The sequence below is a fragment of the Phyllobates terribilis genome, unplaced genomic scaffold (assembly GCF_046119375.1).
Source record: "Phyllobates terribilis strain yellow unplaced genomic scaffold, ASM4611937v1 Scaffold_13__5_contigs__length_258822181, whole genome shotgun sequence".
In the NCBI taxonomy this organism is placed as follows: Eukaryota; Metazoa; Chordata; class Amphibia; order Anura; family Dendrobatidae; genus Phyllobates; species Phyllobates terribilis.
In genome coordinates this window covers 53,562,951-53,585,733 of record NW_027362773.1, presented here as the reverse complement: position 1 = coordinate 53,585,733, position 22,783 = coordinate 53,562,951, and positions in this window count along the sequence as shown.

Below are 22,783 nucleotides of genomic sequence, written 5' to 3'. Positions count from 1 at the left end.
TCCACGTCTCTTCCAAGGGGCATTGAAAACCGCCTTGTTAAACCACTCTGACCTCCACGTCTCTTCCAAGGGGCATTATAATCGTCTTCTTAAGCTACTGTGACCTCAACGTCTCTTCCAATGGACATTAAAACCGTCTTGTTAAACCACTCTGAACTCCATGTCTCTTCCAAGGGGCATTAAAACCGTCTTGTTAAATCACTCTGACCTCCACGTCTCTTCCAAAGGGCATTAATAGTGTCTTGTTGAGCTACTGTGTCCTCCACGTCTCTTCTAAGGGGCATTGAAACCGTCTTGTTAAACTACTCTGAACTCCATGTTTCTTCCAAGGGGCATTAAAACCATCTTGTTAAACCACTCTGAACTCCACGTCTCTTCCAAGGGGCATTAAAACCGTCTTGTTAAGCTACTGTGACCTCCACGTCTCTTCCAAGGGGCATTAAAACCGTCTTGTTAAACCACTCTGAACTCCACGTCTCTTTCAAGGGTCATTAAAACTCTCTTGTTAAACCAGTCTGAACTCCACGTCTCTTCCAAGGGGCATTATAAACATCTTGTTAAGGTACTGTGACCTCCACGTCACTTCCAAGGGGCACAAAACTGTCTTGTTAAACCACTCTGAACTCGACGTCTCTTCCAAGGGGCATTAAAACCGTCTTGTTAAAGCACTCTGAACTCCTCGTCTCTTCCAAGGGGCATTAAAACCGTCTTGTTAAACCACTCTGAACTCCACGTCTCTTCCAAGGGGCATTAAAACCGTCTTGCTAAACCACTCTGACCTCCACGTCTCTTCCAAGGGGCATTAAAACCGTCTTGTTAAGTTACTGTGACCTACACGTCTCTTCCAAGGGGCAATAAAGCCGTCTTGTTAAACCACTCTGAACTCCCGCGTCCCTCCGAAGGGGCATTAAAACCGTCTTGTTAAGCTACTGTGACCTCCACGTTTCTTCCAAGGGGCATTAAAACCATCTTGTTAAACCACTCTGAACTCCACGTCTCTTCCAAGGGGCATTAAAACCGTCTTGCTAAACCACTCTGACCTCCACGGCTCTTCCAAGTGGCATTAAAACCATCTTTTTAAACCACTCTGAACTCCACGTCTCTTCCAAGGGGCATTAAAACCGTCTTATTAAGCTACTGTGACCTCCACGTTTCTTCCAAGGGGCATTAAAACCATCTTGTTAAACCACTCTGAACTCCACGTCTCTTCCAAGGGGCATTAAAACCGTCTTGCTAAACCACTCTGACCTCCACGGCTCTTCCAAGTGGCATTAAAACCATCTTTTTAAACCACTCTGAACTCCACGTCTCTTCCAAGGGGCATAATAACCGTCTTATTAAGCTACTGTAACCTCCACGTCTCTTCCAAGGGGCATTAAAACCGTCTTGTTAAACAACTCTGAACTCCACGACGCTTCCAAGGGATATTAAAACCGTCTTGCTAAACCACTCTGACCCCCATGTCTCCTCCAAGGGGCATTAAAACTATGTTGTTAAGCTAATGTAACCTCCATGTCTCTTCCAAGGGGCATTAAAACCGTCTTGTTAAACAATTCTGAACTCCACGTCTCTTCCAAGGGGCATTAAAACATTCTTGTTTAACCACTCTGAACTCCACGTCTCTTCCAAGAGGCATTAAAACCGTCTTGTTAAGATACTGTGACCTCCACGTCACTTCCAAGGGGCACAAAACCGTCTTGTCAAACCACTCTGAACTCCACGTCTCTTCCAAGGGGCATTAAAACCGTCTTGATAAAGCATTCTGAACTCCACGTCTCTTCCAAGGGGCATTAAAACCATCTTGTTAAACCAATCTGAACTGTACGTCTCTTTCAAGGGGTATGAAAACCGTCTTGCTAAACCACTCTGACCCCCGCGTCTCCTCCAAGGGGCATTAATACCATCTTGTTAAGCTACTGTGACCTCCACATGTCTTCCAAGGGGCATTAATACTGTCTTGATAAACCACTCTGAACTCCACGTCTCTTCCAAGGGGCATTAAACCGTCTTGTTAAGCTACTTTGACCTCCACGTCTCTTCCAAGGGGAATTAAAACCGTCTTGTTAAACCACTCTGAACTCCACGTCTCTTCCAAGGGGCATTAAAACCATCTTGTTAAATCACTCTGACCTCCACGTCTCTTCCAAGGGGCATTAAAACTGACTTGTTAAGCTACTGTGTCCTCCTCGTCTCTTCCAAGGGGCATTAAAACCGTCTTTTTAAACCACTCTGAACTCCACGTCTCTTCCAAGGGGCATTAAAACCGTCTTGATAAATCACTCTGACCTCCACGTCTCTTCCAAGGGGCATTAATACTGCCTTGCTAAGCTACTGTGTCCTCCACGTCTCTTCCAAGGGACATGGAAACCGTCTTGTTAAACGACTCTGAACTCCACGTCTCTTCCAAGGGGCATTAAAACCGTCTTGTTAAGCTACTGTGATCTCCACGTCTCTTCCAATGGGCATTAAAACCGTCTTGTTAAACCACTCTGAACTCCACGTCTCTTCCAAGGGGCATTAAAACCGTCTTCTTAAACCACTCTGAACTCCACGTCTCTTCCAAGGGGCATTAAAAACGTCTTGTTAAGCTACTGTGACTTCCACGTCACTTCCAAGGGGCACAAAACCATCTTGTTAAAGCACTCTGAACTCCACGTCTCTTCCAAGGGGCATTAAAACCGTCTAGTTAAAGCAGTCTGAACTCCTTGTGTCTTCCAAGGGGCATTAAAACAGTCTTGTTAAAACACTCTGAACTCCACGTCTCTTCCAAGGAGCATTAAAAGCGTCTTGCTAAACCACTCTGACCTCCACGTCTCTTCCAAGGGGCATTAACACCGTCTTGTTAAGCTACTTTGACCTCCACGTCTCTTCCAAGGGGCAATAAAGCCATCTTGTTAAACCACTCTGAACTCCACTTCTCTCCCAAGGGGCATTAAAACCGTCTTGTTAAGCTACTATGACCTCCACGTCTCTTCCAAGGGGCATTAAAACCATCTTGTTAAACCACTCTGAACTCCACGTCTCTTCCAAGGGGCATTAAAACCATCCTATTAAGCTATTGTGACCTCCACGTCTCTTCCAAGGGGCATTAAAACCATTTTGTTAAGGTACTGTGACCTCCACGTCTCTACCACGGGGCATTAAAACTGTCTTATTAAGCTACTGTGACCTCCACATCTCTTCCAAGGGGCATTGAAACCGTCTTGTTAAACTACTCTGAACTCAACGTCTCTTCCAAGGGGCATTAAAACCGTCTTGATAAACCACTCTGAACTCCACATCTCTTCCAAGGGGCATTAAAACCGTCTTGTTACGCTACTGTGACCTCCACATGTCTTCCAAGGGGCATTAATACTGTCTTGTTAAACAACTCTGATCTCCACGTCTCTTCCAAGGGGCATTAAACCGTCTTGTTAAGCTACTGTGACCTCCACGTCACTTCCAAGCGGCATTAAAACCGTCTTTCTAAACCACTCTGACCTCCACTTCTCTTCCAAGGGGCAATAAAACCGTTTTGTTAAGCTACTGTGACCTCCACTTCTCTTCCAAGGGGCAATAAAGCCGTCTTGTTAAACCACTCTGAACTCCACGTCTCTCCCAAGGGGCATTAAAACCGTCTTGTTAAGCTACTATGACCTCCACGTATCTTCCAAGGGGCATTAAAACAGTCTTGTTAAACCACTCTGAACTACACATCTCTCCCAAGGGGCTTTAAAACCGTCTTATTAAGCTACGGTGACCTCCACGTCTCTTCCAAGGGGCATTAAAACTGTCTTGTTAAGGTACTGTGACCTCCACGTTTCTACAAAGAGGCATTAAAACTGTCTGATTAAGTTACTGTGACCTCCACGTCTCTTCCAAGGGGCATTTAAACCGTCTTGTTAAACCACTCTGAACTCAACATGTCTTCCATGGGGCATTAAAAACGTCTTGTTAAACCACTCTGACCTCCACCTCTCTTCCAAGGGCATTTAAACCGTCTTGTTAACCTACTGTGACCTCCACGTCTCTTCCATTGAGCATTAAAACCGTCTTGTTAAGCTACTGTGACCTCCACGTCTCTTCCAAGGGTCATTGAAAACCGCCTTGTTAAGCCACTCTCACCTCCACGTCTATTCCAAGGGGCGTTATAACCGTCTTGTTAAGCTACTGTGAACTCCACGTCTCCTCCAAGGGGTATTAAAACCGTCTTGTTAAACCACTCTGAACTCCACGTCTCTTCCAAGGGGCATTAAAACCGTCTTGTTAAATCACTCTGACCTCCACGTCTCTTCCAAGGGGCATTAATACTGTCTTGTTAAGCTACTGTGTCCTCCACGTCTCTTCCAAGGGGCATGGAAACCGTCTTGTTAAACTACTCTGAACTCCACGTCTCTTCCAAGGGGCATTAAAACCGTCTTGTTAAACCACTCTGAACTCCACGTCTCTTCCAAGGGGCATGAAAACCGTCTTGTTAAGCACTCTGAACTCCCCGTCTCTTCCAAGGGGCATTAAAACCGTCTTGTTAAGATACTGTGACCTCCAAGTCACTTCCAAGGGGCACAAAACCGTCTTGTTAAACCACTCTGAACTCCACGTCTCTTCCAAGGGGCATGAAAACCGTCTTGCTAAACCACACTGACCCCCACGTCTCCTGAAAGGGGCATTAACACCGTCTTGTTAAGCTACTGTGACCTCCACATGTCTTCCAAGGGGCATTAATACTGTCTTGTTAAACAACAATGATCTCCACGTCTCTTCCAAGGGGCATTAAACCGTCTTGTTAAGCTACTGTGACCTCCATGTCACTTCCAAGGGGCATTAAAACCGTCTTTCTAAACCACTCTGACCTCCACGTCTCTTCCAAGGGGCATTAAAACCGTTTTGTTAAGCTACTGTGACCCCCACTTCTCTTCCTGAGGGCAATAAAGCCATCTTGTTAAACCACTCTGAACTCCACGTCTCACCCAAGGGGCATTAAAAACGTCTTGCTAAGCTACTATGACCTCCATGCCTCTTCCAAGGGGCATTAAAACCGTCTTGTTAAGCTACTATGACCTTCACGCCTCTTCCAAGGGGCATTAAAACAGTCTTGTTAAACCACTCTGAACTACACATGTCTCCCAAGGGGCATTAAAACCATCTTATTAAGCTACTGTGAACTCCACGTCTCTTCCAAGGGGCATTAAAACCGTCTTGTTAAACCACTCTGAACTCCACGTCTCTTCCAAGGGGCATTAATACTGTCTTGTTAAGCTACTGTGTCCTCCACGTCTCTTCCAAGGGGCATGGAAACCGTCTTGTTAAACTACTTTGAACTCCACGTCTCTTCCAAGCGGCATTAAAACCGTCTTGTTAAACCACTCTGAACTCCTCGTCTCTTCCGAGGGGCATTAAAACCATCTTGTTAAGCTACTGTGACCTCCACGTCCTTCCAAGGGGCATTAAAACCATCTTGTTAAACCAATCTGAACTCCACGTCTCTTCCAATGGGCATTAAAACAGTCTTCTTAAACCACTCTGAACTCCACGTCTCTTCCAAGGGGCATTAAAAACGTCTTGTTAAGCTACTGTGACTTCCACGTCACTTCCAAGGGGCACAAAATCGTCTTGTTAAACCACTCTGAACTCCAAGTCTCTTCGAATGGGCATTAAAACCGTCTTGTTAAAGCACTCTGAACTCCTCGTCTCTTCCAATGGGCATTAAAACAGTCTTGTTAATCCACCTTGAACTCCACGTCTCTTCCAAGGGGCATTAAAACCGTCTTGCTAAACCACTCTGACCACCACGTCTCTTCCAAGGGGCATTAACACCGTCTTGTTAAGTTACTGTGACCTCCACGTCTCTTCCAAAGGGCAATAAAGCCGTCTTGTTAAACCACTCTGAACTCCACGTCTCTCCCAAGGGGCATTAAAACCGTCTTGTTAAGCTACTATGACCTCCACGTCTCTTCCAAGGGGCATTAAAACCATATTGTTAAACTACTCTGAACTCCACGTCTCTTCCAAGGGGGCATTAAAACCGTCTTGATAAACCACTCTGAACTCCACGTCTCTTCCAAGGGGCATTAAAACCGTCTTGTTAAGCTACTGTGACCTCCACGTCTCTTCCAAGGGTCATTAAAACCGTCTTATTAAACCACTCTGAACTCCACGTCTCTTCCAAGGGGCATTAAAACCGTCTTGTTAAACCCCTCTGAAATCCACGTCTCTTCCAAGGGGCAGTAAAAACGTCTTGTTAAGCTACTGTGACCTCCACCTCACTTCCAAGGGGCACAAAACCGTTTTGTTAAACCAGTCTGAACTCCATGTCTCTTCCAAGAGGCAATAAAAACGTCTTGTTAAAGCACTCTGAACTCCTCGTCTCTTCCAAGAGGCATTAATACCGTCTTGTTAAACCACTCTGAACTCCTCGTCTCTTCCAAGGGGCATTAAAACAGTCTTGCTAAACCACTCTGACCTCCACGTCTCTTCCAAGGGGCATTAACACCGTCTTGTTAAGCTACTGTGACCTCCACGTCTCTTCCAAGGGGCAATAAAGCCGTCTTGTTAAACCACTCTGAACTCCACGTCTCTCCCAAGGGGCATTAAAACCGTCTTGTTAAGCTACTATGACCTCCACGTCTCTTTCAAGGGGCATTAAAACCGTTTTGTTAAACCACTCTGAACTCCACGTCTCTTCCAAGGGGCATTAAAACCGTCTTATTAAGCTACTGTGACCTCCACGTTTCTTCCAAGGGGCATTAAAACCATCTTGTTAAACCACTCTGAACTCCATGTCTCTTGCAATGGATATTAAAACCATCTTGCTAAACCACTCTGACCCCCACGTCTCCTCCAAGGGGCATTAAAACCATCTTGCTAAGTTACTGTGACCTCCATGTCTCTTCCAAGGGGCATTAAAACCGTCTTGTTAAGCTACTGTGACCTCCACGTCTCTTCCAAGTGTCATTAAAACCATCTTGCTAAACCACTATGACCTCCACGTCTCTTCCAAGGGGCATTAAAACCATCTTGTAAGGTACTGTGACCTCCACGTCTCTACAAAGAAGCACTAAAACTGTCTTAATAAGCTACTGCGACCTCCACGTCTCTTCCAAGGGGCATTTAAACCGTCTTGTTAAGCTACTGTGACCTCCACGTCTCTTCCAAGGGGCATTGAAAACCGCCTTGTTAAACCACTCTGACCTCCACGTCTCTTCCAAGGGGCATTATAATCGTCTTCTTAAGCTACTGTGACCTCCACGTCTCTTCAAATGGACATTAAAACCGTCTTGTTAAACCACTCTGAACTCCATGTCTCTTCCAAGGGGCATTAAAACCGTCTTGTTAAATTACTCTGAACTCCACGTCTCTTCCAAAGGGCATTAATAGTGTCTTGTTGAGCTACTGTGTCCTCCACGTCTCTTCTAAGGGGCATTGAAACCGTCTTGTTAAACTACTCTGAACTCCATGTTTCTTCCAAGGGGCATTAAAACCATCTTGTTAAACCACTCTGAACTCCACGTCTCTTCCAAGGGGCATTAAAACCGTCTTGTTAAGCTACTGTGACCTCCACGTCTCTTCCAAGGGGCATTAAAACCGTCTTGTTAAACCACTCTGAACTCCACGTCTCTTTCAAGGGTCATTAAAACTCTCTTGTTAAACCAGTCTGAACTCCACGTCTCTTCCAAGGGGCATTAAAAACATCTTGTTAAGGTACTGTGACCTCCACGTCACGTCCAAGGGGCACAAAACCGTCTTGTTAAACCACTCTGAACTCGACGTCTCTTCCAAGGGGCATTAAAACCGTCTTGTTAAAGCACTCTGAACTCCTCGTCTCTTCCAAGGGGCATTAAAACCGTCTTGTTAAACCACTCTGAACTCCACGTCTCTTCCAAGGGGCATTAAAACCGTCTTGCTAAACCACTCTGACCTCCACGTCTCTTCCAAGGGGCATTAACACCGTCTTGTTAAGTTACTGTGACCTACACGTCTCTTCCAAGGGGCAATAAAGCCGTCTTGTTAAACCACTCTGAACTCCCGCGTCTCTTCGAAGGGGCATTAAAACCGTCTTGTTAAGCTACTATGACCTCCACGGCTCTTCCAAGTGGCATTAAAACCATCTTGTTAAACCACTCTGAACTCCACGTCTCTTCCAAGGGGCATAATAACCGTCTTATTAAGCTACTGTAACCTCCACGTCTCTTCCAAGGGGCATTAAAACCGTCTTGTTAAACAACTCTGAACTCCACGACGCTTCCAAGGGATATTAAAACCGTCTTGCTAAACCACTCTGACCCCCATGTCTCCTCCAAGGGGCATTAAAACTATATTGTTAAGCTAATGTGACCTCCATGTCTCTTCCAAGGGGCATTAAAACCGTCTTGTTAAACAATTCTGAACTCCACGTCTCTTCCAAGGGGCATTAAAACATTCTTGTTTAACCACTCTGAACTCCACGTCTCTTCCAAGGGGCATTAAAACCGTCTTGTTAAGATACTGTGACCTCCACGTCACTTCCAAGGGGCACAAAACCGTCTTGTCAAACCACTCTGAACTCCACGTCTCTTCCAAGGGGCATTAAAACCGTCTTGATAAAGCATTCTGAACTCCACGTCTCTTCCAAGGGGTATTAAAACCATCATGTTAAACCAATCTGAACTGTACGTCTCTTTCAAGGGGTATGAAAACCGTCTTGCTAAACCACTCTGACCCCCGCGTCTCCTCCAAGGGGCATTAATACCATCTTGTTAAGCTACTGTGACCTCCACATGTCTTCCAAGGGGCATTAATACTGTCTTGATAAACCACTCTGAACTCCACGTCTCTTCCAAGGGGCATTAAACCGTCTTGTTAAGCTACTTTGACCTCCACGTCTCTTCCAAGGGGAATTAAAACCGTCTTGTTAAACCACTCTGAACTCCACGTCTCTTCCAAGGGGCATTAAAACCGTCTTGTTAAATCACTCTGACCTCCACGTCTCTTCCAAGGGGCATTAAAACTGACTTGTTAAGCTACTGTGTCCTCCTCGTCTCTTCCAAGGGGCATTAAAACGGTCTTGTTAAACCACTCTGAACTTCATGTCTCTTCCAAGTGGCATTAAAACCGTCTTGTTAAGCTACTGTGACCTCCACATCTCTTCCACGGGGAAATAAAGCCGTCTTGTTAAACCACTCTGAACTCCACTTCTCTTCCAAGGAGCATTAAAACCGTCTTGTTCAACCACTCTGAACTCCACGTCTCTTCCAAGGGGCATTAAAACCATCTTGTTAAGATACTGTGACCTCCACGTCTCTTCCAAGGGGCATTAAAACCGTCTTGTTAAACCACTCTGAACTCCACGTCTCCTCCAAGGGGCATTAAAACCGTCTTGTTAAACCACTCTGAACTCCCCGTCTCTTCCAAGGGGGATTAAAGCCGCCTTGTTAAGATACTGTGACCTCCAAGTCACTTCCAGGGGGCACAAAACCGTCTTGTTAAACCACTCTGAACTCCACGTCTCTTCCAAGGGCCATTAAAACCGTCTTGTTAAGCACACTGAACTCCACGTCTCTTCCAAAGGGCATTAAAACCGTCTTGTTAAACCACTCTGAACTCCACTTCTCTTCCAAGGGGTATTAAAACCGTCTTGCTCAACCACTCTGAACCCCACGTCTCCTCCAAGGGGCATTAGCACCATCTTGTTAAGTTACTGTGACCTCCATGTCTCTCCCAAGGGGAATTAAAACCGTCTTGTTAAGCTACTATGACCTCCACGTCTCTTCCAAGGGGCATTAACACGGTCTTGTTAAGTTACTGTGACCTCCACGTCTCTTCCAAGGGGCAATAAAGCCGTCTTGTTAAACCACTCTGAACTCCATGTCTCTCCCAAGGGGCATTAAAACCGACTTGTTAAGCTACTGTAACCTCCACGTCTCTACCAAGAGGCATTAAAACTGTCTAATTAAGCTACTGTGACCTCCTCGTCTCTTCCAAGGGGCATTTAAACCGTCTTGTTAAACCACTCTGAACTCCACGTCTCTTCCAAGGGGCATTAATACCGTCTTGTTAAGCTACTGTAACCTCCACGTCTCTTCCAAGGGGCATTAAATCCGTCTTGTTAAACCACTCTGAACTCCACGTCTCTTCCAAAGGATATTAAAGCCGTCTTGCTAAACCACTCTGACCCCCATGTCTCCTCCAAGGGGCATTAAAACCATCTTGTTAAGCTACTGTGACCTCCATGTCTCTTCCAAGGGGCATTAAATCCATCTTGTTAAACCACTCTGAACTCCACGTCTCTTCCAAGGGGCATTAAAGCCTTCTTGTTTAACCACTCTGAACTCCACATCTCTTCCAAGGGGCATTAAAACCGTCTTGTTAAGATACTGTGACCTCCACGTCACTTCCAAGGGGTATGAAAACCGTCTTGCTAAACCACTCTGACCCCCACGTCTCCTCCAAGGGGCATTAACACCATCTTGTTAGCTACTGTGACCTCCACATGTCTTCGAAGGGGCATTGATACTGCCTTGATAAACCACTCTGAACTCCACGTCTCTTCCAAGGGGCATTAAACCGTCTTGTTAAGCTACTGTGACCTCCACGTCACTTCCAAGGGGCATTAAAACTGTCTTTCTAAACCACTCTGACCTCCACGTCTCTTCCAAGGGGCATTAAAACCGTCTTGTTAAGCTACTGTGACTTCCACTTCTCTTCCAAGCGGCAATAAAGCCGTCTTGTTAAACAACTCTGAACTCCACGTCTCTCCCAAGGGGCATTAAAACCGTCTTGTTAAGCTACTATGACCTCCACGCCTCTTCCAAGGGGCATTAAAACAGTCTTGTTAAACCACTCTGAACTATACATCTCTTCCAAGGGGCAATAAAACCGTCTTATTAAGCTACTGTGACCTCCACGTCTCTTCCAAGGGGCATTGAAAACCGTCTTGTTAAACCACTCTGACCTCCACGTCTCTTTCAAGGGGCATTGAAAACCGTCTTGTTAAACCACTCTGACCTCCACGTCTCTTCCAAGGGGCATTATAACCATTTTGTTAAGCTACTTTGACCTCCACGTCTCTTCCAAGGGGAATTAAAAAGATCTTGTTAAACCACTCTGAACTCCACGTCTCTTCCAAGAGGCATTAAAACCGTCTTGTTAAATCATTCTGACCTCCACGTCTCTTCCAAGGGGCATTAAAACTGTCTTGTTAAGCTACTGTGTCCTCCTCGTCTCTTCCAAGGGGCATTAAAACGGTCTTGTTAAACCACTCTGAACTTCACGTCTCTTCCAAGGGGCATTAAAACCGTCTTGTTAAGCTACTGTGACCTCCACATCTCTTCCACGGGGAAATAAAGCCGTCTTGTTATACCACTCTGAACTCCACTTCTCTTCCAAGGAGCATTAAAATCGTCTTGTTAAACGACTCTGAACTCCACGTCTCTTCCAAGGGGCATTAAAACCATCTTGTTAAGATACTGTGACCTCCACGTCTCTTCCAAGTGGCATTAAAACCGTCTTGTTAAACCTCTCTGAACTCCACGTCTCTTCCAAGGGGCATTAAAACCCTCTTGTTAAACCACTCTGAACTCCCCGTCTCTTCCAAGGGGCATTAAAACCGTCTTGTTAAGATATTGTGACCTCCAAGTCACTTCCAAGGGGCACAAAACCGTCTTGTTAAACTACTCTGAACTCCACGTCTCTTCCAAGGGGTATGAAAACCGTCTTGCTAAACCACTCTGACCCCCACGTCTCCTCAAAGGGGCATTAACACCGTCTTGTTAAGCTACTGTGACCTCCACATGTCTTCCAAGGGGCATTAATACTGTCTTGTTAAACAACACTGATCTCCACGTCTCTTCCAAGGGGCATTAAACCGTCTTATTAAGCTACTGTGACCTCCATGTCACTTCCAAGGGGCATTAAAACTGTCTTTCCAAACCACTCTGACCTCCACGTCTCTTCCAAGGGGCATTAAAACCGTTTTGTTAAGCTACTGTGACCCCCACTTCTCATCCTGAGGGCAATAAAGCCGTCTTGTTAAACCACTCTGAACTCCACGTCTCACCCAAGGGGCATTAAAACCATCTTGTTAAGCTACTATGACCTCCACGCCTCTTCCAAGGGGCATTAAAACGATCTTGTTAAGCTACTATGACCTCCACGCCTCTTCCAAGGGGCATTAAAACAGTCTTGTTAAACAACTCTGAACTACACATCTCTCCCAAGGGGCATTAAAACCGTCTTATTAATCTACTGTGACCTCCATGTCTCTTTCAAGGGGCATTAAAACCGTCTTGTTAAGCTACTGTGACCTCCACGTCTATTCCATTGGGCATTAATACCGTCTTGTTAAGCTACTGTGACCTCCACGTCTCTTCCAAGGGTCATTGAAAACCGCCTTGTTAAACCACTCTCACCTCCACGTCTCTTCCAAGGGGCGTTATAACCATCTTGTTAAGCTACTGTGACCTCCACGTCTCTTCCAAGGGCCATTAAAACCGTCTTGTTAAACCACTCTGAACTCCACGTCTCTTCCAAGGGGCATAAAAACCGTCTTGTCAAATCACTCTGACCTCCACCTCTCTACCAAGGGGCATTAATACTGTCTTGCTAAGCTACTGTGTCCTCCACGTCTCTTCCAAGGGGAATGGAAACCGTCTTGTTAAACTACTCTGAACTCCACGTCTCTTCCAAGGGGCATTAAAACCGTCTTGTTAAGCTAATGTGATCTCCACGTCTCTTCCAATGGGCATTAAAACCGTCTCGTTAAACCACTCTGAACTCCACGTCTCTTCCAAGGGGCATAATAACCGTCTTATTAAGCTACTGTAACCTCCACGTCTCTTCCAAGGGGCATTAAAACCGTCTTGTTAAACAACTCTGAACTCCACGACGCTTCCAAGGGATATTAAAACCGTCTTGCTAAACCACTCTGACCCCCATGTCTCCTCCAAGGGGCATTAAAACTATATTGTTAAGCTAATGTGACCTCCATGTCTCTTCCAAGGGGCATTAAAACCGTCTTGTTAAACAATTCTGAACTCCACGTCTCTTCCAAGGGGCATTAAAACATTCTTGTTTAACCACTCTGAACTCCACGTCTCTTCCAAGGGGCATTAAAACCGTCTTGTTAAGATACTGTGACCTCCACGTCACTTCCAAGGGGCACAAAACCGTCTTGTCAAACCACTCTGAACTCCACGTCTCTTCCAAGGGGCATTAAAACCGTCTTGATAAAGCATTCTGAACTCCACGTCTCTTCCAAGGGGTATTAAAACCATCATGTTAAACCAATCTGAACTGTACGTCTCTTTCAAGGGGTATGAAAACCGTCTTGCTAAACCACTCTGACCCCCGCGTCTCCTCCAAGGGGCATTAATACCATCTTGTTAAGCTACTGTGACCTCCACATGTCTTCCAAGGGGCATTAATACTGTCTTGATAAACCACTCTGAACTCCACGTCTCTTCCAAGGGGCATTAAACCGTCTTGTTAAGCTACTTTGACCTCCACGTCTCTTCCAAGGGGAATTAAAACCGTCTTGTTAAACCACTCTGAACTCCACGTCTCTTCCAAGGGGCATTAAAACCGTCTTGTTAAATCACTCTGACCTCCACGTCTCTTCCAAGGGGCATTAAAACTGACTTGTTAAGCTACTGTGTCCTCCTCGTCTCTTCCAAGGGGCATTAAAACGGTCTTGTTAAACCACTCTGAACTTCATGTCTCTTCCAAGTGGCATTAAAACCGTCTTGTTAAGCTACTGTGACCTCCACATCTCTTCCACGGGGAAATAAAGCCGTCTTGTTAAACCACTCTGAACTCCACTTCTCTTCCAAGGAGCATTAAAACCGTCTTGTTCAACCACTCTGAACTCCACGTCTCTTCCAAGGGGCATTAAAACCATCTTGTTAAGATACTGTGACCTCCACGTCTCTTCCAAGGGGCATTAAAACCGTCTTGTTAAACCACTCTGAACTCCACGTCTCCTCCAAGGGGCATTAAAACCGTCTTGTTAAACCACTCTGAACTCCCCGTCTCTTCCAAGGGGGATTAAAGCCGCCTTGTTAAGATACTGTGACCTCCAAGTCACTTCCAGGGGGCACAAAACCGTCTTGTTAAACCACTCTGAACTCCACGTCTCTTCCAAGGGCCATTAAAACCGTCTTGTTAAGCACACTGAACTCCACGTCTCTTCCAAAGGGCATTAAAACCGTCTTGTTAAACCACTCTGAACTCCACTTCTCTTCCAAGGGGTATTAAAACCGTCTTGCTCAACCACTCTGAACCCCACGTCTCCTCCAAGGGGCATTAGCACCATCTTGTTAAGTTACTGTGACCTCCATGTCTCTCCCAAGGGGAATTAAAACCGTCTTGTTAAGCTACTATGACCTCCACGTCTCTTCCAAGGGGCATTAACACGGTCTTGTTAAGTTACTGTGACCTCCACGTCTCTTCCAAGGGGCAATAAAGCCGTCTTGTTAAACCACTCTGAACTCCATGTCTCTCCCAAGGGGCATTAAAACCGACTTGTTAAGCTACTGTAACCTCCACGTCTCTACCAAGAGGCATTAAAACTGTCTAATTAAGCTACTGTGACCTCCTCGTCTCTTCCAAGGGGCATTTAAACCGTCTTGTTAAACCACTCTGAACTCCACGTCTCTTCCAAGGGGCATTAATACCGTCTTGTTAAGCTACTGTAACCTCCACGTCTCTTCCAAGGGGCATTAAATCCGTCTTGTTAAACCACTCTGAACTCCACGTCTCTTCCAAAGGATATTAAAGCCGTCTTGCTAAACCACTCTGACCCCCATGTCTCCTCCAAGGGGCATTAAAACCATCTTGTTAAGCTACTGTGACCTCCATGTCTCTTCCAAGGGGCATTAAATCCATCTTGTTAAACCACTCTGAACTCCACGTCTCTTCCAAGGGGCATTAAAGCCTTCTTGTTTAACCACTCTGAACTCCACATCTCTTCCAAGGGGCATTAAAACCGTCTTGTTAAGATACTGTGACCTCCACGTCACTTCCAAGGGGTATGAAAACCGTCTTGCTAAACCACTCTGACCCCCACGTCTCCTCCAAGGGGCATTAACACCATCTTGTTAGCTACTGTGACCTCCACATGTCTTCGAAGGGGCATTGATACTGCCTTGATAAACCACTCTGAACTCCACGTCTCTTCCAAGGGGCATTAAACCGTCTTGTTAAGCTACTGTGACCTCCACGTCACTTCCAAGGGGCATTAAAACTGTCTTTCTAAACCACTCTGACCTCCACGTCTCTTCCAAGGGGCATTAAAACCGTCTTGTTAAGCTACTGTGACTTCCACTTCTCTTCCAAGCGGCAATAAAGCCGTCTTGTTAAACAACTCTGAACTCCACGTCTCTCCCAAGGGGCATTAAAACCGTCTTGTTAAGCTACTATGACCTCCACGCCTCTTCCAAGGGGCATTAAAACAGTCTTGTTAAACCACTCTGAACTATACATCTCTTCCAAGGGGCAATAAAACCGTCTTATTAAGCTACTGTGACCTCCACGTCTCTTCCAAGGGGCATTGAAAACCGTCTTGTTAAACCACTCTGACCTCCACGTCTCTTTCAAGGGGCATTGAAAACCGTCTTGTTAAACCACTCTGACCTCCACGTCTCTTCCAAGGGGCATTATAACCATTTTGTTAAGCTACTTTGACCTCCACGTCTCTTCCAAGGGGAATTAAAAAGATCTTGTTAAACCACTCTGAACTCCACGTCTCTTCCAAGAGGCATTAAAACCGTCTTGTTAAATCATTCTGACCTCCACGTCTCTTCCAAGGGGCATTAAAACTGTCTTGTTAAGCTACTGTGTCCTCCTCGTCTCTTCCAAGGGGCATTAAAACGGTCTTGTTAAACCACTCTGAACTTCACGTCTCTTCCAAGGGGCATTAAAACCGTCTTGTTAAGCTACTGTGACCTCCACATCTCTTCCACGGGGAAATAAAGCCGTCTTGTTATACCACTCTGAACTCCACTTCTCTTCCAAGGAGCATTAAAATCGTCTTGTTAAACGACTCTGAACTCCACGTCTCTTCCAAGGGGCATTAAAACCATCTTGTTAAGATACTGTGACCTCCACGTCTCTTCCAAGTGGCATTAAAACCGTCTTGTTAAACCTCTCTGAACTCCACGTCTCTTCCAAGGGGCATTAAAACCCTCTTGTTAAACCACTCTGAACTCCCCGTCTCTTCCAAGGGGCATTAAAACCGTCTTGTTAAGATATTGTGACCTCCAAGTCACTTCCAAGGGGCACAAAACCGTCTTGTTAAACTACTCTGAACTCCACGTCTCTTCCAAGGGGTATGAAAACCGTCTTGCTAAACCACTCTGACCCCCACGTCTCCTCAAAGGGGCATTAACACCGTCTTGTTAAGCTACTGTGACCTCCACATGTCTTCCAAGGGGCATTAATACTGTCTTGTTAAACAACACTGATCTCCACGTCTCTTCCAAGGGGCATTAAACCGTCTTATTAAGCTACTGTGACCTCCATGTCACTTCCAAGGGGCATTAAAACTGTCTTTCCAAACCACTCTGACCTCCACGTCTCTTCCAAGGGGCATTAAAACCGTTTTGTTAAGCTACTGTGACCCCCACTTCTCATCCTGAGGGCAATAAAGCCGTCTTGTTAAACCACTCTGAACTCCACGTCTCACCCAAGGGGCATTAAAACCATCTTGTTAAGCTACTATGACCTCCACGCCTCTTCCAAGGGGCATTAAAACGATCTTGTTAAGCTACTATGACCTCCACGCCTCTTCCAAGGGGCATTAAAACAGTCTTGTTAAACAACTCTGAACTACACATCTCTCCCAAGGGGCATTAAAACCGTCTTATTAATCTACTGTGACCTCCATGTCTCTTTCAAGGGGCATTAAAACCGTCTTGTTAAGCTACTGTGACCTCCACGTCTATTCCATTGGGCATTAATACCGTCTTGTTAAGCTACTGTGACCTCCACGTCTCTTCCAAGGGTCATTGAAAACCGCCTTGTTAAACCACTCTCACCTCCACGTCTCTTCCAAGGGGCGTTATAACCATCTTGTTAAGCTACTGTGACCTCCACGTCTCTTCCAAGGGCCATTAAAACCGTCTTGTTAAACCACTCTGAACTCCACGTCTCTTCCAAGGGGCATAAAAACCGTCTTGTCAAATCACTCTGACCTCCACCTCTCTACCAAGGGGCATTAATACTGTCTTGCTAAGCTACTGTGTCCTCCACGTCTCTTCCAAGGGGAATGGAAACCGTCTTGTTAAACTACTCTGAACTCCACGTCTCTTCCAAGGGGCATTAAAACCGTCTTGTTAAGCTAATGTGATCTCCACGTCTCTTCCAATGGGCATTAAAACCGTCTCGTTAAACCACTCTGAACTCCACGTCTCTTCCAAGGGGCATTAAAACCGTCTTCTTAAACCACTCTGAACTCCACGTCTCTTCCAAGGGGCATTAAAAACGTCTTGATAAGCTACTGTGACTTCCACGTCACTTCCAAGGGGCACAAAACCATCTTGTTAAACCACTCTGAACTAAACGTCTCTTCCAAGGGGCATTAAAACCGTGTAGTTAAAGCACTCTAAACTCCTTGTGTCTTCCAAGGGGCATTAAAACAGTCTTGTTAAAACACTCTGAACGCCACGTCTCTTCCAAGGGACATTAAAAGCGTCTTGCTAAACCACTCTGACCTCCACGTCTCTTCCAAGGGGCATTAACACCGTCTTGTTAAGCTACTGTGACCTCCACGTCTCTTCCAAGGGGCAATAAAGCCGTCTTGTTTAACCACTCTGAACTCCACTTCTCTCCCAAGGGGCATTAAAACCGTCTTGTTAAGCTACTATGACCTCCACGTCTCTTCCAAGGGGCATTAAAACCATCTTGTTAAACCACTCTGAACTCCACGTCTCTTCCAAGGGGCATTAAAACCATCCTATTAAGCTATTGTGACCTCCACGTCTCTTCCAAGGGGCATTAAAACCGTCTTGTTAAGGTACTGTGACCTCCACGTCTCTACCACGGGGCATTAAAACTGTCTTATTAAGCTACTGTGACCTCCACATCTCTTCCAAGGGGCATTGAAACCGTCTTGTTAAACTACTCTGAACTCCACGTCTCTTCCAAGGGGCATTAAAACCGTCTTGTTAAGCTACTGTGACCTCCACATGTCTTCCAAGGGGCATTAATACTGTCTTGTTAAACAACTCTGATCTCCACGTCTCTTCCAAGGGGCATTAAACCGTCTTGTTAAGCTACTGTGACCTACACGTCACTTCCAAGCGGCATTAAAACCGTCTTTCTAAACCACTCTGACCTCCACGTCTCTTCCAAGGGGCATTAAAACCGTTTTGTTAAGCTACTGTGACCTCCACTTCTCTTCCAAGGGGCAATAAAGCCGTCTTGTTAAACCACTCTGAACTCCACGTCTCTCCCAAGGGGCATTAAAACCGTCTTGTTAAGCTACTATGACCTCCACGTATCTTCCAAGGGGCATTAAAACAGTCTTGTTAAACCACTCTGAACTACACATCTCTCCCAAGGGGCGTTAAAACCGTCTTATTAAGCTACTGTGACCTCCACGTCTCTTCCAAGGGGCATTAAAACTGTCTTGTTAAGGTACTGTGACCTCCACGTCTCTACAAAGAGGCATTAAAACTGTCTGATTAAGCTACTGTGACCTCCAAGTCACTTCCAAGGGGCACAAAACTGTCTTGTTAAAACACTCTGAACTCCACGTCTCTTCCAAGGGGTATGAAAACCGTCTTGCTAAACCACTCTGACCCCCACGTCTCCTCAAAGGGGCATTAACACCGTTTTGTTAAGCTACTGTGACCTCCACATGTCTTCCAAGGGGCATTAATACTGTCTTGTTAAACAACACTGATCTCCACGTCTCTTCCAAGGGGCATTAAACCGTCTTGTTAAGCTACTGTGACCTCCATGTCACTTCCAAGGGGCATTAAAATCGTCTTTCTAAACCACTCTGACCTCAACATCTCTTCCAAGGGGCATTAAAACCGTTTTGTTAAGCTACTGTGACCCCCACATCTCTTCCTGAGGGCAATAAAGCCGTCTTGTTAAACCACTCTGAACTCCACGTCTCACCCAAGGGGCATTAAAACCGTCTTGTTAAGCTACTATGACCTCCACGCCTCTTCTAAGGCGCTTTAAAACCGTCTTGTTAAGCTACTATGACCTCCACGCCTCTTCCAAGGGGCATTAAAACAGTCTTGTTAATCCACTCTGAACTACACATCTCTCCCAAGGGGCATTAAAACCGTCTTATTAAGCTACTGTGACCTCCATGTCTCTTCCAAGGGGCATTAAAAATGTCTTGTTAAGGTACTGTGACCTCCACGTCTCTGAAAAGAGGCATTAAAACTGTCTTATTAAGCTACTGTGACCTCCACGTCTCTTCCAAGGGGCATTTAAACCATCTTGTTAAACCACTCTGACCTCCACGTCTCTTTCAAGGGGCATTAAAACCGTCTTGTTAAGCTTCTGTGACCTCCACGTCTCTTCCATTGGGCATTAGTACCGTCTTGTTAAGCTACTGTGACCTCCACGTCTCTTGCAAGGGTCATTGAAAACCGCCTTGTTAAACCACTCTCACCTCCACGTCTCTTCCAAGGGGCGTTATAACCATCTTGTTAAGCAACTGTGACCTCCACGTCTCTTCCAAGGGGCATTAAAACCGTCTTGTTAAACCACTCTGAACTCCACGTCTCTTCCAAGGGGCATTAAAACCGTCTTGTTAAATCACTCTGACCTCCACGTCTCTTCCAAGGGGCATTAATACTGTCTTGCTAAGCTACTGTGTCCTCCACGTCTCTTCCAAGGGGCATGGAAACCGTCTTGTTAAACTACTCTGAACTCCACGTCTCTTCCAAGGGGCATTAAAACCGTCTTGTTAAGCTACTGTGATCTCCACGTCTCTTCCAATGGGCATTAAAACCGTCTTGTTAAACCACTCTGAACTCCACGTCTCTTCCAAGGGGCATTAAAACCGTCTTCTTAAACCACTCTGAACTCCACGTCTCTTCCACGGGGCATTAAAAACGTCTTGTTAAGCTACTGTGACTTCCACGTCACTTCCAAGGGGCACAAAACCATCTTGTTAAACCACTCTGAACTCCACGTCTCTTCCAAGGGGCATTAAAACCGTCTAGTTAAAGCACTCTGAACTCCTTGTGTCTTCCAAGGGGCATTAAAACAGTCTTGTTAAAACACTCTGAACTCCACGTCTCTTCCAAGGGGCATTAAAAGCGTCTTGCTAAACCACTCTGACCTCCACGTCTCTTCCAAGGGGCATTAACACCGTCTTGTTAAGCTACTGTGACCTCCACGTCTCTTCCAAGGGGCAATAAAGCCGTCTTGTTAAACCACTCTCACCTCCACGTCTCTTCCAAGGGGCGTTATAACCATCTTGTTAAGCTACTGTGACCTCCACGTCTCTTCCAAGGGGCATTAAAACCGTCTTGTTAAACCACTCTGAACTCCACGTCTCTTCCAAGGGGCATTAAAACCGTCTTGATAAATCACTCTGACCTCCACGTCTCTTCCAAGGGGCATTAATACTGTCTTGCTAAGCTACTGTGTCCTCCACGTCTCTTCCAAGGGGCATGGAAACCGTCTTGTTAAACTACTCTGAACTCCACGTCTCTTCCAAGGGGCATTAAAACCGTCTTGTTAAGCTACTGTGATCTCCACGTCTCTTCCAATGGGCATTAAAACCGTCTTGTTAAACCACTCTGAACTCCACGTCTCTTCCAAGGGGCATTAAAACCGTCTTCTTAAACCACTCTGAACTCCACGTCTCTTCCACGGGGCATTAAAAACGTCTTGTTAAGCTACTGTGACTTCCACGTCACTTCCAAGGGGCACAAAACCATCTTGTTAAACCACTCTGAACTCCACGTCTCTTCCAAGGGGCATTAAAACCGTCTAGTTAAAGCACTCTGAACTCCTTGTGTCTTCCAAGGGGCATTAAAACAGTCTTGTTAAAACACTCTGAAATCCACGTCTCTTCCAAGGGGCATTAAAAGCGTCTTGCTAAACCACTCTGACCTCCACGTCTCTTCCAAGGGGCATTAACACCGTCTTGTTAAGCTACTGTGACCTCCACGTCTCTTCCAAGGGGCAATAAAGCCATCTTGTTAAACCACTCTCACCTCCACGTCTCTTCCAAGGGGCGTTATAACCATCTTGTTAAGCTACTGTGACCTCCACGTCTCTTCCAAGGGGCATTAAAACCGTCTTGTTAAACCACTCTGAACTCCACGTCTCTTCCAAGGGGCATTAAAACCGTCTTGATAAATCACTCTGACCTCCACGTCTCTTCCAAGGGGCATTAATACTGTCTTGCTAAGCTACTGTGTCCTCCACGTCTCTTCCAAGGGGCATGGAAACCGTCTTGTTAAACTACTCTGAACTCCACGTCTCTTCCAAGGGGCATTAAAACCGTCTTGTTAAGCTACTGTGATCTCCACGTCTCTTCCAATGGGCATTAAAACCGTCTTGTTAAACCACTCTGAACTCCACGTCTCTTCCAAGGGGCATTAAAACCGTCTTCTTAAACCACTCTGAACTCCACGTCTCTTCCACGGGGCATTAAAAACGTCTTGTTAAGCTACTGTGACTTCCACGTCACTTCCAAGGGGCACAAAACCATCTTGTTAAACCACTCTGAACTCCACGTCTCTTCCAAGGGGCATTAAAACCATCTAGTTAAAGCACTCTGAACTCCTTGTGTCTTCCAAGGGGCATTAAAACAGTCTTGTTAAAACACTCTGAACTCCACGTCTCTTCCAAGGGGCATTAAAAGCGTCTTGCTAAACCACTCTGACCTCCACGTCTCTTCCAAGGGGCATTAACACCGTCTTGTTAAGCTACTGTGACCTCCACGTCTCTTCCAAGGGGCAATAAAGCCATCTTGTTAAACCACTCTCACCTCCACGTCTCTTCCAAGGGGCGTTATAACCATTTTGTTAAGCTACTGTGACCTCCACGTCTCTTCCAAGGGGCATTAAAACCGTCTTGTTAAATCACTCTGACCTCCACGTCTCTTCCAAGGGGCATTAATACTGTCTTGCTAAGCTACTGTGTCCTCCACGTCTCTTCCAAGGGGCAATAAAGCCGTCTTGTTAAACCACTCTGAACTCCACGTCTCTTCCAAGGGGCATTAAAACCATCCTATTAAGCTATTGTGACCTCCACGTCTCTTCCAAGGGGCATTAAAACCATCTTGTTAAGGTACTGTGACCTCCACGTCTCTACCACGGGGCATTAAAACTGTCTTATTAAGCTACTGTGACCTTCACATCTCTTACAAGGGACATTGAAACCGTCTTGTTAAACTACTCTGAACTCCACGTCTCTTCCAAGGGGCATTAAAACCGTCTTGATAAACCACTCTGAACTCCACATCTCTTCCAAGGGGCATTAAAATCGTCTTGTTAAGCTACTGTGACCTCCACATGTCTTCCAAGGGGCATTAATACTGTCTTGTTAAACAACTCTGATCTCCACGTCTCTTCCAAGGGGCATTAAACCGTCTTGTTAAGCTACTGTGACCTCCACGTCACTTCCAAGCGGCATTAAAACCGTCTTTCTAAACCACTCTGACCTCCACTTCTCTTCCAAGGGGCATTAAAACCGTTTTGTTAAGCTACTGTGACCTCCACTTCTCTTCCAAGGGGCAATAAAGCCGTCTTGTTAAACCACTCTGAACTCCACGTCTCTCCCAAGGGGCATTAAAACCGTCTTGTTAAGCTACTATGACCTCCACGTATCTTCCAAGGGGCATTAAAACAGT